This window comes from Pelobates fuscus, chromosome 11, assembly GCF_036172605.1.
Source record: "Pelobates fuscus isolate aPelFus1 chromosome 11, aPelFus1.pri, whole genome shotgun sequence".
In the NCBI taxonomy this organism is placed as follows: Eukaryota; Metazoa; Chordata; class Amphibia; order Anura; family Pelobatidae; genus Pelobates; species Pelobates fuscus.
This window is the reverse complement of record NC_086327.1, coordinates 107,959,756-107,975,398: the sequence shown is the minus strand read 5'-3', so window position 1 is coordinate 107,975,398 and position 15,643 is coordinate 107,959,756. Positions and strand designations below refer to the sequence as shown.

Below are 15,643 nucleotides of genomic sequence, written 5' to 3'. Positions count from 1 at the left end.
AGACTGAACCGGGAAAGTATTTGGAGAACAAGTGGTATCAGCTAGAAGATGGAAGAATAGTTATACCAGCATCACTAGCAGTAGAAATTGTCCAGAACTATCATAACGGGACACATTCTGGGAGAGACAGTACAGAAGAATCTCTCAGGAAACATTTCTACATACCAAGATTGTCCAACTTGACTCAGGCCATTGTACGCAGATGTGTAACGTGTGCTAAGAATAATGCAAGACAAGGACCAGTAAAGCCACCAGGAGTCCAGTTTATGGGGGGACTCCCCATGTCCGATCTACAAATAGACTTTACAGTGATGCCTAAATCGGGTGGACATCGTTACCTGTTGGTAATTGTGTGCACCTATTCAGGCTGGGTAGAAGCATGTCCTACTCGTACAGAGAAAGCAGGAGAAGTTGTGAGATTCCTGCTACGAGAAATAATACCCCGATATGGACTACCCTGTTCTATAGGATCGGACAATGGTCCAGCTTTTGTTCATCAGTGCCTACAACAACTGACTCATATGCTTGGTATAAAGTGGAGGCTTCATACCGCATATAGACCCCAGAGTTCTGGTAAGGTAGAGAGAATGAATAGAACTATTAAGAACCAGTTGGCTAAAATGTGTCAGGAAACCCAACTTAAGTGGAACGTTCTCTTACCTATAGCTCTATTGCGAATCCGCAGTACCCCTACCAGAAGGATGGGCCTCTCTCCTTTTGAAATTATGTATGGGCGACCACCTCCCGTACTTGGTAACTTAAGGGGGGATTTGAGTCAGTTGGGAGAAGGAATTACCCGGCAGCAGGTTGTAGAGTTGGGTAAGACTATGGAGGAGGTACAGAAATGGGTACAAGATAGATTACCTGTGAATATTTATCCCCCTGTTCATAGTTATCATCCAGGAGACCAAGTGTGGATTAAAGAGTGGAATAATGTACCGTTAGGGCCCAAGTGGAGAGGTCCTTATGTTGTTCTTTTGTCTACCCCTACAGCGATAAAAGTAGCCGAAGTGACTCCGTGGATACATCACTCCAGGGTTAAACCAGCAGCAGTCGATTCTTGGCAAGTTACAGCAGATCCAGAGAATCCCTGCAAGATCCGGTTGAAACGCACTACTCAGTCGGAGTAACGAGGAATTATTGTGGATTACAAATTTTATTGTTACAGGTGTGAGTGAGAAGGCCATAATAAAGCCTGTCCGCTTACCAACACATAGTGTATAAGCCAGGAAAGTCTCGAAGGGACACCTGTGAAGACGAGCAGAACTCCATTCCCTGCAGCCCTCACATCCTGGAAGCTGAGGTTCCATCGCACGGACGAAGACTGAGGATGACGGCGAAAGATGTGCTTTTGATTGTGTTTATTTACATGTGTTTTTATATTCAGGAAGGTAGAGGTACCGACACTCCTAGCTGTGAGGTATGCATTAAGACTACGAGAACAGGTAACCATATTTCCCAAACCCTAATTTGGCATTCACAATACGAATGTAAAGGAGAGGTATCAAGATGTAGATACCTAAATATAGACTATAGTGTGTGCCATTTAGGAGTAGGAGAACCTAAGTGCTTCAGTCCAGAGTATCAACCTCGTACAATTTGGTTGACTCTCAGGAATGGAGATCCTCGGGGGACCCTAATTAATAAGACGGTGTTAGAATCCGTATATTCTTCGGGTGTTCTGCTATTTGATGCATGTAAGGCGATATCAAGTGGTAGAAAACCGTGGAATGTATGTGGGGATCTTAGATGGGAGAGGACGTATGGGTCTAATGATAAATATATTTGTCCCAGTAGTAAAAATAAATATGTAAGTCCTAGATGCCCAAATAAAGACTATAACTTTTGCCCATATTGGTCTTGTGTGGGGTGGGCGACATGGGGACAGACAGTAGATAAAGACATGATAGTGACTAAGTTGCCGACTAGCCCTTATTGTAAGTCTATGGAATGCAACCCAGTCCATATACTTATTAATAACCCCGACAAGTTCCTAGATAAGTATGGAAATTTATTTGGGTTTCAGATATACGGGACGGGTTTAGATCCTGGGACATTATTGTTTATAGGAATAGAGACTGATACGGTATCCTCCCAGACTCATCAAGTATACCATTCCTTTTATGAAGAGATGAGTATAGATAATAAGATCCCCCATAACGCTAAAAACCTGTTCATAGATTTAGCCGAAAGTATTGCCGGTAGTCTTAATGTTACCAACTGCTATGTGTGTGGAGGTACTAACATGGGAGACCAATGGCCTTGGGAAGCAAAGGAGGTAATGTCCGGTTCTGAGGCAGTTGACCAACTAATATCTACACAAGCCGATTATCATTTGAGTGTTAGAGGTAAATCTGAGTGGAGATTAAAGACCTCCATCATAGGTTATGTTTGCATAGCAAGGAAAGGAATAATGTATAATACTTCTGTAGGAGAATTAACTTGTCTAGGGCAAAAAGCTTATGATGATGATACAAAAAATACAACTTGGTGGTCGGCTTCAAATGTCTCAGAACCATCTAACCCGTTTGCTAGATATGCCAGTTTAAAGGATGTGTGGTTTGATTTATCCATCACATCTACCTGGAGAGCCCCAGCAAATTTGTACTGGATCTGTGGTAAGAAAGCCTATTCGGAGTTGCCACAGGACTGGGAAGGGGCATGTGTGTTGGGTATGCTCAAACCATCCTTCTTCTTGTTACCGATTGAAACAGGTGAGACTTTAGGTGTTAAAGTGTATGATGTGAATCATAGGAAGAAAAGGGGACCCTTAGAGATAGGCACCTGGGAAGATAATGAATGGCCTCCCCAGCGTATCATAGATTATTATGGGCCAGCCACGTGGGCAGAAGATGGTACCTTTGGTTATAGAACCCCTATTTATATGCTCAACCGCATTATAAGATTACAGGCGGTGGTTGAGATTATCACTAATGAAACATCACAAGCGCTCAATCTCCTAGTGAAACATAATACCAGGATGAGGACAGCAGTATACCAGAATAGATTAGCCTTGGATTACCTTTTGGCAGTAGAGGGAGGTGTATGTGGGAAGTTTAACCTAAGCAATTGCTGTCTTCAAATAGATGACGAAGGGCAAGCAATAGCTGAGCTTACTAGCCATATGGTTAAACTAGCGCATGTGCCTACTCAGGTATGGAAAGGGTATAATCCAAGTAGTTGGTTTGGTAGCTGGTATGAGTGGTTTGGAGGGCTTAAGGCAGTGGTAGGTGGAGTCCTACTGATTTTACTGTTGTGTCTACTCCTACCGTGTCTTATACCCTTAGTAGTTAGGTCTGTGCAAAGCCTGATAGGAAGTATAGCAGAGAGGAAGGCTGCTGCACAGATAATGGCGATATATAAGTATAAGGCTCTAGATCAAGGAGAACCAATGCAGGAAGATGAGTGTTAAAAGATTCACATCATAAGATAAGTCTGGTCTGGTTCAAGGTAACTTGCGGTGTAAGCAAAACTAAGGTTATGTGATGCCTCAAGTAATTGTAAAATATCAAGAGGCATCAAAGGGGGGAATGTGGTGGAATCTCGGTAAAAATAAATTTAGTAGGCCGAGATTACCACGTGGCATGTGTACGTGCATATGCTGACGTATCGATCAGTTGGTTGCACGAGGCAAGATACGATCAGTAGTGTACGGAGCATGTGCAAGAATACAGGATATAGTATTCCCCTCCTCCATTGTGCTGGACAAGCCATGCGGTCAAACAGGAAGTTAATTCTTATTTGTGTTGATTGGTTAAGAGAATGTGCGGGTGGAGCTTAATATGGGAGGAGTTATATGCCTATATAAGGAGCCTGCACTATTGTCCGGGGCTCAGAACTTGTGGTATTTTGGTGACGCTAGTCCCTCTGAGTCCCGATCGGTGATCCAATAAAGAATCTCTTCCTTCCTGAAGAAACCTGTGTCCATCTCTCTGTGCTTTGCTTCCGTCAGTTTCTCCGGTATCATAATGATATATATATCTATGTATAAATAAATAAATAAATAAAAACAATACGAAATATACATATGTCCATATACATAATTACATAAATAATTTCATAAATATACACGTAGACGTCAAATATATAAATATGTATATATATTAAAATTCTACATGTGTATTTATGTAATATTTTTACCTAATTAAGTAATTTTAATGATTGCAATTTGAGGGACCTGCCTGCCAACCCAGGCCGAAAGTCCAGATAATTTAATTTGCTAGCACTGTGTTTAACCCTGTAACTTTCTATGACACCCTAAAACCTGTACATGGGGGTACTGTTTTACTCGGGAGACTTCGCTGAACACAAATATTAGTGTTTCAAAACAGTAAAACATATCACAGCGATGATATTGTCAGTGAAAGTGAAGTTTTTTGCATTTTTCACACACAAACAGCACTTTCACTGAGGATATTATTGCTGTGATACATTTTACTGTTCTGATACACTAATATTTGTGTTCAGCGAAGTCTCCTGAGTATAACAGTACCCCACATGTAGAGGTTTTATAGTGTTTGTGAAAGTTACAGGGTCAAATATAAGGCTTGATTTTACTTTTTTTTTTATTGAAATTTGTCGGATTGGTTAGGTTGCCTTTGAGAGCGTATGGTAGCCAAGGAATGAGAATTAGCCCCATGATGGCATACCATTTGCAAAAGAAGACAACCCAAGGTATTGCAAATGGGGTATGTTCAGCCTTTTTTAGTAGCCACTTAGTCACAAACACCGGCCAAAGTTAGCGTTTCTTGCATTTTTAACACACAAACAAATATAAATGCTAACTTTGGCCAGTGTTTGTGACTAAGTGGCTACTAAAAAAAACTGGACATACCCAATTTTGAATACCCTGGGTTGTCTACTTTAAAAAAATATGTACATGTTAGGTGTGTTTCAGGGATTTATGACAGATAACGGTGTTACAAGGTCACTATTGATACATTTAAAATATATATATATTGAAACAGCAATTTCCTACTTGTATTTATAGGCCTATAACTTGCAAAAAAAAGCAATAAAGCATGTAAACACTGGGTGTTTTTAAACTCGGGACAAAATTTTGAATCTATTTAGCAGTTTTTTTCATTAGCTTTTGTAGATAAGTAAAAGATTTTTCAAGTAAAAGTCCAAAAACATGTTTTTTTTTTTTAATTTTTCACCATATTTTATTACTTTTTTAAAATACAATATTGTACATAATACAAATAATGGTATGTAAAGAAAGCCCCTTTTGTCCTGAAAAAAACAATATATAACTTGTATGGGAACCGTAAATGAGAGAGCGGAAAATTACAGCTAAACACAAACACCACAAAAGTGTTAAAACTGCTCTGGTCCTTAACGTACAAACATCGCAAAAACAGGCAGGTCCTGAAGGGGTTAATGTTATTATTGTGTGTCCTGCAGTAGTTGGAGCTGCAGTGGTTGTCATGCCAGCATTCTGCCTCTAGGTGTCAGTGTGAGCGCAGAGCTCGGTTGGAGCTGCAGTGGTTGTCATGCCAGCATTCTGCCTCTAGGTGTCAGTGTGAGCGCTGAGCTCGGTTGGAGCTGCAATGGTTGTCATGCCAGCATTCTGCCTCTAGGTGTCAGTGTGAGTGCTGAGCTCGGTTGCAGGTGCTGTGAGGGCCCTCTCCCCAGCTTTATGGTCAGTTTTTGGTCGCCGTGTTGCCATGGAGGGCAGTGCAAGCTGGCGGACCGGGCCACCTATGGTAAGTGATTGTTGCTAAGGGTATTCCGGGGGAGGGGGTGATGTTTTTTAATGGGGCAGGCAGGACAGCACATAGCCGGTTCCCTGAGCTCAGGGCAGTCACAGGGCAGTCTGCCAGCTCACTACCTCCCTCATACAGCCCCTGTCAGACTGTGCTCTGCCTGCAGCATGACTCATCATGCTCAGCCAACCTAGCCAGCTGCTAGCTTCATGGTCATAGCTGGTGGAGCATCATGGGATATATAGTCCTCCACAGCAGGAGTGCTATCCTAGATGGTGGAGCATCACGGGATATATAGTTCACTACAGCAGGAGTGCTCGCCTATCTGGTGGAGCATCATGGGATATATAGTTTACTACAGCAGGAGTGCTGTCCTGTCTAGTGGAGCATCATGGGATATATAGTTCACTACAGCAGGAGTGCTATCATAGCTGGTGGAGCATCATGGGATATATAGTTCACTACAGCAGGAGTGCTATCATAGCTGGTGGAGCATCATGGGATATATAGTTCACTACAGCAGGAGTGCTATCATAGCTGGTGGAGCATCATGGGATATATAGTTCACTACAGCAGGAGTGCTATCATAGCTGGTGGAGCATCATGGGATATATAGTTCACTACAGCAGGAGTGCTATCATAGCTGGTGGAGCATCATGGGATATATAGTTCACTACAGCAGGAGTGCTATCATAGCTGGTGGAGCATCATGGGATATATAGTTCACTACAGCAGGAGTGCTATCCTAGCTGGTGGAGCATCATGGGATATATAGTCCTCCACAGCAGGGGTTCTATCCTATCTGGTGCAGCATCATGGGTTATGTAGTTCACCACAGCAGAGTGCTTTTTGTAGCCATCACAGTCCCTATGTCTTATTGTGGATTTTTTTGTTTATTTTTGGGGACTCGATTGGACTGGAATGATAAATATTAACACAGGGAGATTTATTTACCAAACATTGTATTGTAGCAAAAAAAAAAAAAAATCTGAATTGCAAATACTAAAAAAACAAAGCACAGCATAATAGGGCTAGTTACTAAATGGAAAAAAACATCATGAATTCAAAGTGAATTTCAAGTTTTAGACAATAGTGGCCAAACTGAAGACTTAGCTGCTTTGGATAACTTTTTTCTGGTTTTGCTATTTTGGCCTAAAATTAGGAGTTTAGATTTTCTTGTATGTAAGTAATATGTCGATCGATTTACTGCTGGTAAAGTTTATTTTCCTGTTACTGTAGTGGATGGCTATGTGGACTGGGGACTGACTGCATTAAAATTAATGTTTAATTTAATAGTTATACAGTTAATTACAGTATACAGGTAGACACATTCAAAGGAATTTGGGATGTCTGAACTGTGAATTACAAGGTACAGATGTTTATCTCTTTCATGCCCCATAGCAGCAAAGAGCAGCTGCTGTCAATATGTTCTGTGTTTTCAATCCCTGGATGTTTACCATATTATTTTAAACCTCGGGTTACTCCAACCACCATGACCACTTCTACTTTTTGACATCAGATCTAAAAATCTCCTGCCTCCTACTCTAACTTAAATAGGATTTTTTTTCTATTCCAATTAAAATAGTCCCCCCTCCCCAACTTATATTGCACACATGTGCAAACGGTCCATTCACAGGCTTCTCTATGAGAAATCTGTGATTGGACCGAGTGTCCAGATGACGTCAGAATGGGGTGCGGAAAATAAGCGCCTGGTGCTTTGCCAAGCACTGCATGTCGGTTGGGTAAATCTGTTTCTTTCAAATGTTAAAGGGACACTATAGTCACCTGAACAACTTTAGCTTAATGAAGCAGTTTTGGTGTATAGAACATGCCCCTGCAGTCTCACTGCTCAATCCTCTGCCATTTAGGAGTTAAATCCCTTTGTTTATGAACCCTAGTCACACCTCCCTGCATGTGACTTGCACAGCCTTCCATAAACACTTCCTGTAAAGAGAGCCCTATTTAGGCTTTCTTTATTGCAAGTTCTGTTTAATTAAGATTTTCTTATCCCCTGCTATGTTAATAGCTTGCTAGACCCTGCAAGAGCCTCATGTATGTGATTAAAGTTCAATTTTGAAAGTGAAACCAGTTTTTTTTTTTCATGCAGGCTCTGTCAATCATAGCCAGGGGCGGTGTGGCTAGGGCTGCATAAACAGAAACAAAGTGATTTAACTCCTAAATGACAGTGAATTGAGCAGTGAAATTGCAGGGGAATGATCTATACACTAAAACTGCTTTATTTAGCTAAAGTAATTTAGGTGACTATAGTGTTCCTTTAAAGGGGCAAATAGTAATGCCACATAGAGCATTGTGAATTAAAGAAAACAACCACAACAAAAACAGGTTTGGGGTTTATTCAATAAGTTGCAAAATACAGGCTAAAATATCCAACACCTGAAGATAAGTGAGTTGATGGTTTATTTAGTCTAATAACTACAAAAACGCATGGAGAGTAAACTATAATCTGCTATAAATTTGAGCAGGGTCCTCTTCAACCTATTGTTCCTGTAAGATTTTATTGTAATTATCCTATTTATAGTTAGATCACCCTCTCTTCTAATATTGTAAAGCGCTGCAGAATCTGTTGGCGCTAAATAAATGCCAATAATAATAAATTGTGCAACTAGGTGCAAACCTCATAAGCACCCCCTCATGTGGCCCCAATAATCATATATACAAAAAAAAATCAGAATGCACACTATAACAAATGCAAAAGTCTATTTGACTAATAAATCCTTTATTGGAACAAATGAAAACATACCAAATCCATAGACAAAATAAACAAGACAAAAATGCTTTTAATACAAAAGTAATTACCACAATTTCATAAGCTTAATAGGACAGAGCACGAGCCTCCCATACCCCCAACATTTCAGCACCTGACACCAGGGCTCGACAAATCCCAGGCGCCATGGCGACTAGAAATGTTGCTCCTGCCCTGTCTCTGTCAATGAGTGTGTGTGTGTTTGTGTATGCCTGTGTGTCTCTGTCAATGAGTTTGTGTGTGTCTGTCAGTGTATCTCTGTCAGTCAGTGTGTGTGTCTGTTTAGGTACCTGCCCCCCACCGATCACATGATTGGTATTTTTACTTACCTTTTTTCCCCACGCCGTGCTGGTTTAGCTGTTGCTTGTCCCGCCTCCATAGCAGAGATCTTAATGATCTCATCTATGCCAGTGCTTTCCCATACGAAAATATACTATACTGTCCCTAAAAAAAAAAATGGCTCCCAGATTCCAAACAAATTTGTCAAGCCCTGCCTTACACCCTTGAAAAAGGTGCCGGAACTTTGGGGGTATTGGTGGCTCGTGCTCTGTCCTATTAGAATTATGAAATTGTGATAAATACTTTTGTGTTAAATGGTTTTTATTTCGTAAACATATGTTTAGCGCACATATAACATGGTCAAACATTTTCTGCATCATCGCCTACGCAGAGGCTCTGCTCGTTTAGCAAAGGCAGTAGTAAATGCGCCTACGCAGAGGCTATCTTTAGCAATACTTTACATTTTCGTAGTGTTTTATGTGCTACCTGCGTAATAACACGGTTATTTTCGATAGTGGCCTATTTCTGCATGCAATAGTAAATAAAACTTGTATAGCCATGTATGGGTCGGCATGTAGTGTGTGGAGGGTCTGTAGTGTTGAGTGTGTGGATCCCCGGGATCCTCGTCGTTTGGTGTTTGGTCATGTGGGTTTGATCTCTTTGAGGGTCTACTATTGTGTGTAGTAGAGCAGTCTGGGGTGTCGTTACCGTCTAGGGTTATTGTTTGTCAGGGTTAGCCGGGGCAATCTAAGTGCCTGCATGCCCCGGTGTTTTGTTTGTCAAGTTTGGTTGATTTGGTATCAGTGGGTGTCGTTCCTCATAGCATTCCTGGTCAGAGCCCTGCTGGTAATTATTTCTCTTATGACTAGTGTGTTGCATGGCCCTATCTGTGGGTTCTTGTATAGAGTGCGATGTAGTTGGCTGGTGCTCGCATGTGTATATGCTTCTCTGTGTCGCGGTGTCTGTGGGGGATGTCGTTCGGTATGCAGTCGGGTGTCTCGTTGTGGGCATGTTCCTGTGTTTGAAGGTTGGGGACCGTCGGCGTGTATTGATAGTGATGTAGCTACTTTGGTGCTTATCGTATGTCTGCTTCCGACCCGTGTGGGAAGTCTGGGCAGTGGGAGCGGGTTTATTGTGTGTCGGTGCCCCTTAGTCTGGGAGGTGGGGTGCTGTTCTTTGCCCTACTGGGTCCTATTCCGCCTCGATTATTTGTGGTTGTGTAGGCTTTCTGGACTTAATCGTGTAATTGGATCGTGTGCGGTGTCGTGGATGTCCGCGGGTCTTGGTTTTATGTGTTGTGGTATTAATGGCATGTTAGATGTCAGTGGGTAGTGTGTAGTCCCCTGGCTCGGTGCCTGGGTCCCGCTGGTGTGCGGTTAGGGTAGTGTGTTGGTGTGTCTGGGTCGTTGTAGGCGTTCGTGGTCATTGGTCTGTATTTGGCGTTCCTGTCGGGGTTGGGGAGGGAAGTCTCGTGGGTCGGCGGGTTCGCCCCCCCCCGTCGCTGCTCCAGGTCCAGCCTTTTGTGTAGTTATCTCTGTGTTTTGTGGTAGTCGCTTTCATGTCTTCTTATCTCCTCATGTCCTCCACTTCCTCTACCCATCATCTCAAGGGCGGCGTACATGTCTGTCTCCAGAAGATGGGGATGGTTGCCTTGGCCGCGTTGAGGAGTCTTGGGATTGATAATTACTTTTGTATTAAGCATTTTTGCCTTTATTTTGTCTATGGATTTGGTATGTTGTATGTTTTCATTTGTTTCAATAAAGGAGGCAGAAAGACAGTTTGCACTTACTGTGCACTTAATGGGCATTTTACACCTATTCCTAAAGCAGTATTTAAGGTATTTATTTATCACTGGCATTTATAAAGCACCAACATATTCCGCAGCGCTGTACTATTGCTGAAAAAAACAGTACAATCTACACATGCCAATTTGAAAGTTAAGAGCTGAGATCTACCCATGGAAGCTCTTCGATACAAAGTGTTTAGTTGGATAGCCTGTGAGCTTACAATCTTAAGGCTATAATGACGATTTGATACAAGAGGTAGCTGGGGGAATTTGGAAGTGATGACCAGAGAAAATGAAAGGAAAGTTGTAGCTACTGTTAAAGGATCACTATAGTGTCAGGAAAACAAACCCATTTTCCTGACACTATTGTGCCTTAAGGGTGCCCCCACCCTCAGGGTCCCCCTCCCTTGGTGCTGAAGGGATTAAAACCCCTTCAGCAGCTTACCTTTATCCAGCGCCGGGCTCCCTCGGCACTGGTGACATCTCCTCCCCCGCCAACGTCAGCTCCCGAGTGGAGCGGCAAGTGCCGCACGTGCATTCAAACAGTCCATAGGAAAGCATTTCTCAATGCTTTCCTATGGACGTTCTGCACGTTGGATGCGAATTTCGCATCCAGCGTCGCAGGTGCGCCTCTAGTGGCTATCATGTAGACAGCCACTAGAGGTTGGATTTAACCCTGCTATGTAAACAGGGATCTGGCACCCAGACCATTTCATTGAGCTGAAGTGGTCTGGGTGACTATAGTGTCCCTTTAATGTGTAAAGGGAATTAGGGGGTAATTGAGTAAGATCTCAGCTGGATGAGAATGCTATTAATTTAGAAGGAACTGTGCGGGTAGGTAGAGCTTAGAGAAAATGTAGAGTCTGATTTTGTGCTTGTTACCTGGGTTCGTGAATCAAGGCCTAAGAAACAGGGATGGAGAGAAAGCATTGTCATATGAAGGTATTTACAACTAGGAGGTCAAAGGATGGAGAGACAAGGGATGGGTAGAGTAAATATTTGCTGTTTACAATTGAAAGGTTACCAACCAAATTCTATCACCCCAAATATTAATGACTATATGTACATAAAATATTGGTGCAGTACATTCACTGAAAAAAACATTGAAAAACTGCATGTACAGAAAATTACAGTGGTAAATAAGAAGTAAAAATGGTAATATGGTGACAAAGATAGAGTAAATGAGGTGGACAATCTTCCAAGGTTCAGTCAGTCTTTGCTGTAGGTTTGTGAATCAAGGCCTGTACGTTTCAGTGTGAGGAGAAATTAAGTCTGAGTTTTTGCTTGTGAGCTGGATTTGGCCAGTCCTGATTGGTTACTCTACCGAGCAGCCTGGTTTCTTGGTGTGCATGTGCTGGAATGATGCTCCCACTTGGTGGGCAGGCATGTTATCTTGTCCATGACGCTAATTGCGTCACAGATATGCACACCCACTAGCTTTTTTTTCTTCTTCAAAGTTTCCTTACGTCATTTGTATCTTGAAGTTTGGACTCCCTGTCATTTACCTTTATTTATATTTATTATCCTTTCTTTCTTATGTTAGGTTGCAATATCTGGGTGCTGCAATTTTGTCTTCTGTCCAGGAAATCTGCAGTTTGCACTTCTGTGGGGGGATTGATTTTTACTATTTAATTGTGGGTAATTTAGCTTGGCAACTGAAATGGACCTTTACCTAAGACAACTGACCTCTAAAAACATTTTTTAATATGCTATTCCTTTCATCAGATTTGGAAAGGAAGTAAATATTTTGAAATGAATATTGTAAAAAAAAAAAAAAAAAAGAAGAGAGAGAGAGAGAGAACCTAATTCCCTCCTTTTGTATATACGGTAATTGAACCCTTCAGCCATTTACATGCACCTTGGGTCAGACAGTTTTCAGAAACCCAACCTCTTATTTACTTTCAGTGCTTGATAAAAGGATTATTGTATTACGCAATAGTTTTGAGGTCACAGTTGTCCTTTAAGCTCCAACAGATTTGCAAAGATCATGTTCCCTATCAGCAAAGGAGTCTCTACTTTTTCTTATGGGTGAGTAGAAAACTAAGAGAAATAAAAATTAAAAAAGGAGAAACTACAGGACAAAAAAAAGAATAATTTAAAAACCAAAACCTGACTAGTGACAGTGCTGCTTTTGGGACCTACCAAAGCTGGCAGGCCTGTTATACCATAACGACGCACTCAATGCAGCATAACTGCATAGTGCAGGTATTATGTTGCCTTGAGTCTCTGGGTGCCATTCCCCAGTTTGAAAAAAAAACGTGTTTCTCCGTGATTTTTAGATGCTGCCATATGTAAGCCACATTGATAATGCACAAATAGCATGATCACCTGGACAGAGGCGATTGGCAGAGATTTCTTCTTACCCATCATGCGCCGCCTAACACTGCCATCCAGACAAGACATAATAAAAACTGTCCTTTAGAAGTTATTACACTTTTAATTAAACTTTATCCACATACAAGTGTATTCTGCATGCTCTAGTGGTAAATTACAGAGCTGGGGATAATAGTTTCTAAATGAAACACACACATGCACACGTGCTATAAAAGAAACTAAAAATGTTAAGCTCTTTTTTTTTTTTATATTTTTTATCGAAAGTGTGTTGGGGGTCTGTGTGAGTTACAGCCAGGGCATGCTTGTTAGGACTGCATAAACAAAGTGACGGAGAGCTCCCATCAGAAGCTCATGGCTGTCATTCTGGAGAGTAGTTGGGGAGTGGTGCCTGTGGAATTTTGTATGAATTCAGACCATTAATAAATGGTTTGGCTGCTTACAGTTTGTGTGTGTGAGGCAGGGCACTCCTGCCGGGCTCCTAGGCTCCCTCCCTGGTGGCCCAATGACACACTACCAGCTTCTGCAGAGCTGCGGAAGATGGAAGCCGTGGTGGTCGACATTCGTTGGCTGAGAGTGCCAGCTGACTGCTCTCCGGTAATGACTGTCATTCTGTGCAACAAAAGAATTGTCTGATTACACCTCTGGCAGTAGAGGAGTTAATCTCTGTATGTGCAGTGTTTCTGTAATAAATATGTATGTAATATTCTATAGTTTCCAAATGAAATGCTGCACATACACACTACATTCACTTCAAATCACTGAAGTGGTCATGGTGCTTGAAGTAATCTGTTTACCCCTTAAGGACACATGACAAATCAACTATATCTCTGGGTGGGGATTACACTACCTTATACCTGAAAATGTGAGTTTTAATAGAAAGCTCTACACCTTTGACTACATTTCATATTCTTTGGCACTTTATATGCCCTGTAGTTATAATATTGCACTATTGGATTTTACTCTGTCATTGGATGTTCTACTGGGGCCTACAAGACCAGCGCTTCCTACACCTATATCCAATAATGGGGATTATACCACTACATGCTGATATTACTGGAGCTTGTGGTTAAGCTTCATAAAGTGGACATTTAAGCACTCTGTTGTCTGTCATTTACCCAGTATACTAAGTACTACTCTATCATTAGTCTTCTTTCTCTCTCTTCTATCAAAATATACGCCTAATGAGGATGGAATAGACTGCAAAATAACTTCGTCCATTAGAAGAATTTCTGGACTTTATTTTATTCCTTAGTTGTTGTGTTTTTTTTTTTTTTTTGCTTTTTTACTTTTTATTTTATATGTTCTATAGTATCTACTTTTTGTTCTTTTATTCTTATCCAGTAATTTGTTTATTATTTTTTTTATTTTGGTGCAACCTGTTTGTAATATTTGTTTACATTTATGTATCCCTTGAATACTTCTGTCTTCTGAAGTGGGAGAATCGTCTTGTATAAATAAATAAAAAACACTCAATTCCAATAATTCCAAACAATTTACTCATTCCTTAAAGGAACACTCATTACTTAAACCTGTATTCCTAACGCTATAGTGCTCTATTTACAGAGTAATATTAGGTCCCCACCTTTTTCTCCAGCACCTAGATTCATTCTGCACTGCTGGCTACTCTGCCTCCTGCGACATCATCCAGCTATTGAGCCGATGGCCAATCCAGTGTTAATCAAAGAGGAGCATGCACGTCAAGCAAATCCAGATACTTCTCTTACGAAAACATTGCATTCAATGCTTTCCTGTGAGCTGCAACCTCACGTGACACAGGAAGCGCCTCAGGTGGATGTCTAGAAGGCAGCTACTACAAGTGTGTTTAAAATATATAGGTGACAGGTTTTTAGCATGTACAGTTGAATATAAAATGCAGCTCAAGCAACCCAATCCAAAGTCTCTCTGTTCCAGTCCAGTTTAAAGTGTGTGAGATGAAGGGAGGATGTAGCGCCTTTAGGGAATTCTCAGACATAGATAAATATGTAAAACAAAAAGAAGAGTCCGATACAATACAGTGTAGTATTTCTAGTACAAATTACTAAAGGAAAGTTAGGCACTTACAGTGTGTAGAGCTTAAATTAGCTCTATTTTCATGCGATTGGGAGATACAATCCCCGTCTAGGGATATCTTGTGTTTACTTTTAATCCAGTAGTAAGTGCTTAGGGGAATATGTGAGCTAAAACCAAATCTGGTGCAGTATGTATTTAGTACTGAGGTAGAATTCAAAATAAAAAAATACATTCGCAGTATACAGAGACTCCTTCTAGCTCTCAGAAAACTACATAGGGTGCTACAATCCCCACTTAAGGATCCTATTCGCTTGCAGGTGCTCTCGTGGTGTATACGAGTAAAAAACGAAATAAATATATAGTGCTCACTGTTATAGGTAAAAGGTAATAAAAGTATGAGAGGTGGTCAGTCCTCTGGGTTCAGGTGGTATATCCTCCACCAAAGGCATACGTTTACAGGCTCCAAAAAAACAGTCATGGTAAGTTCAGGGTTAAAATACAAATCTAGTTTGTTAGAGAAATGGAAATCTAAAAAAAAAATATATATATATAGTATTAAAGGAGAAGCGCAGCCACCTCTTGTTCAGTAGCCAGGGAGCAAGTCTGAAGGATAGGAAAGGCATGAACTGCGTGTGGTTGAGAAAGAGAACGGCAAGGCGCGTTCCTTCTCCCTGTTTGGACAGAAGGATCTGGGACAGAATACTGAGATTTGGGACAGAATACTGAGATTTGGGACAGAATACTGAGATTTGGGACAGAATA

General features: G+C 41.3%; 1 protein-coding gene across 1 annotated transcript in view; it reads left to right on the top strand.

Annotated features, from left to right (window-relative positions):
• The first annotated feature begins 5,603 nt into the window (after positions 1–5,603).
• Positions 5,604–15,643, top strand: part of SLC35E2B (solute carrier family 35 member E2B) — a 64,711-nt gene continuing 54,671 nt past the window's right edge. Inside the window, exon 1 of the mRNA XM_063436390.1 lies at positions 5,604–5,708. The gene's annotated coding sequence lies outside the window, so the exon portion shown is untranslated. The remainder of the gene's footprint in view (positions 5,709–15,643) is intronic.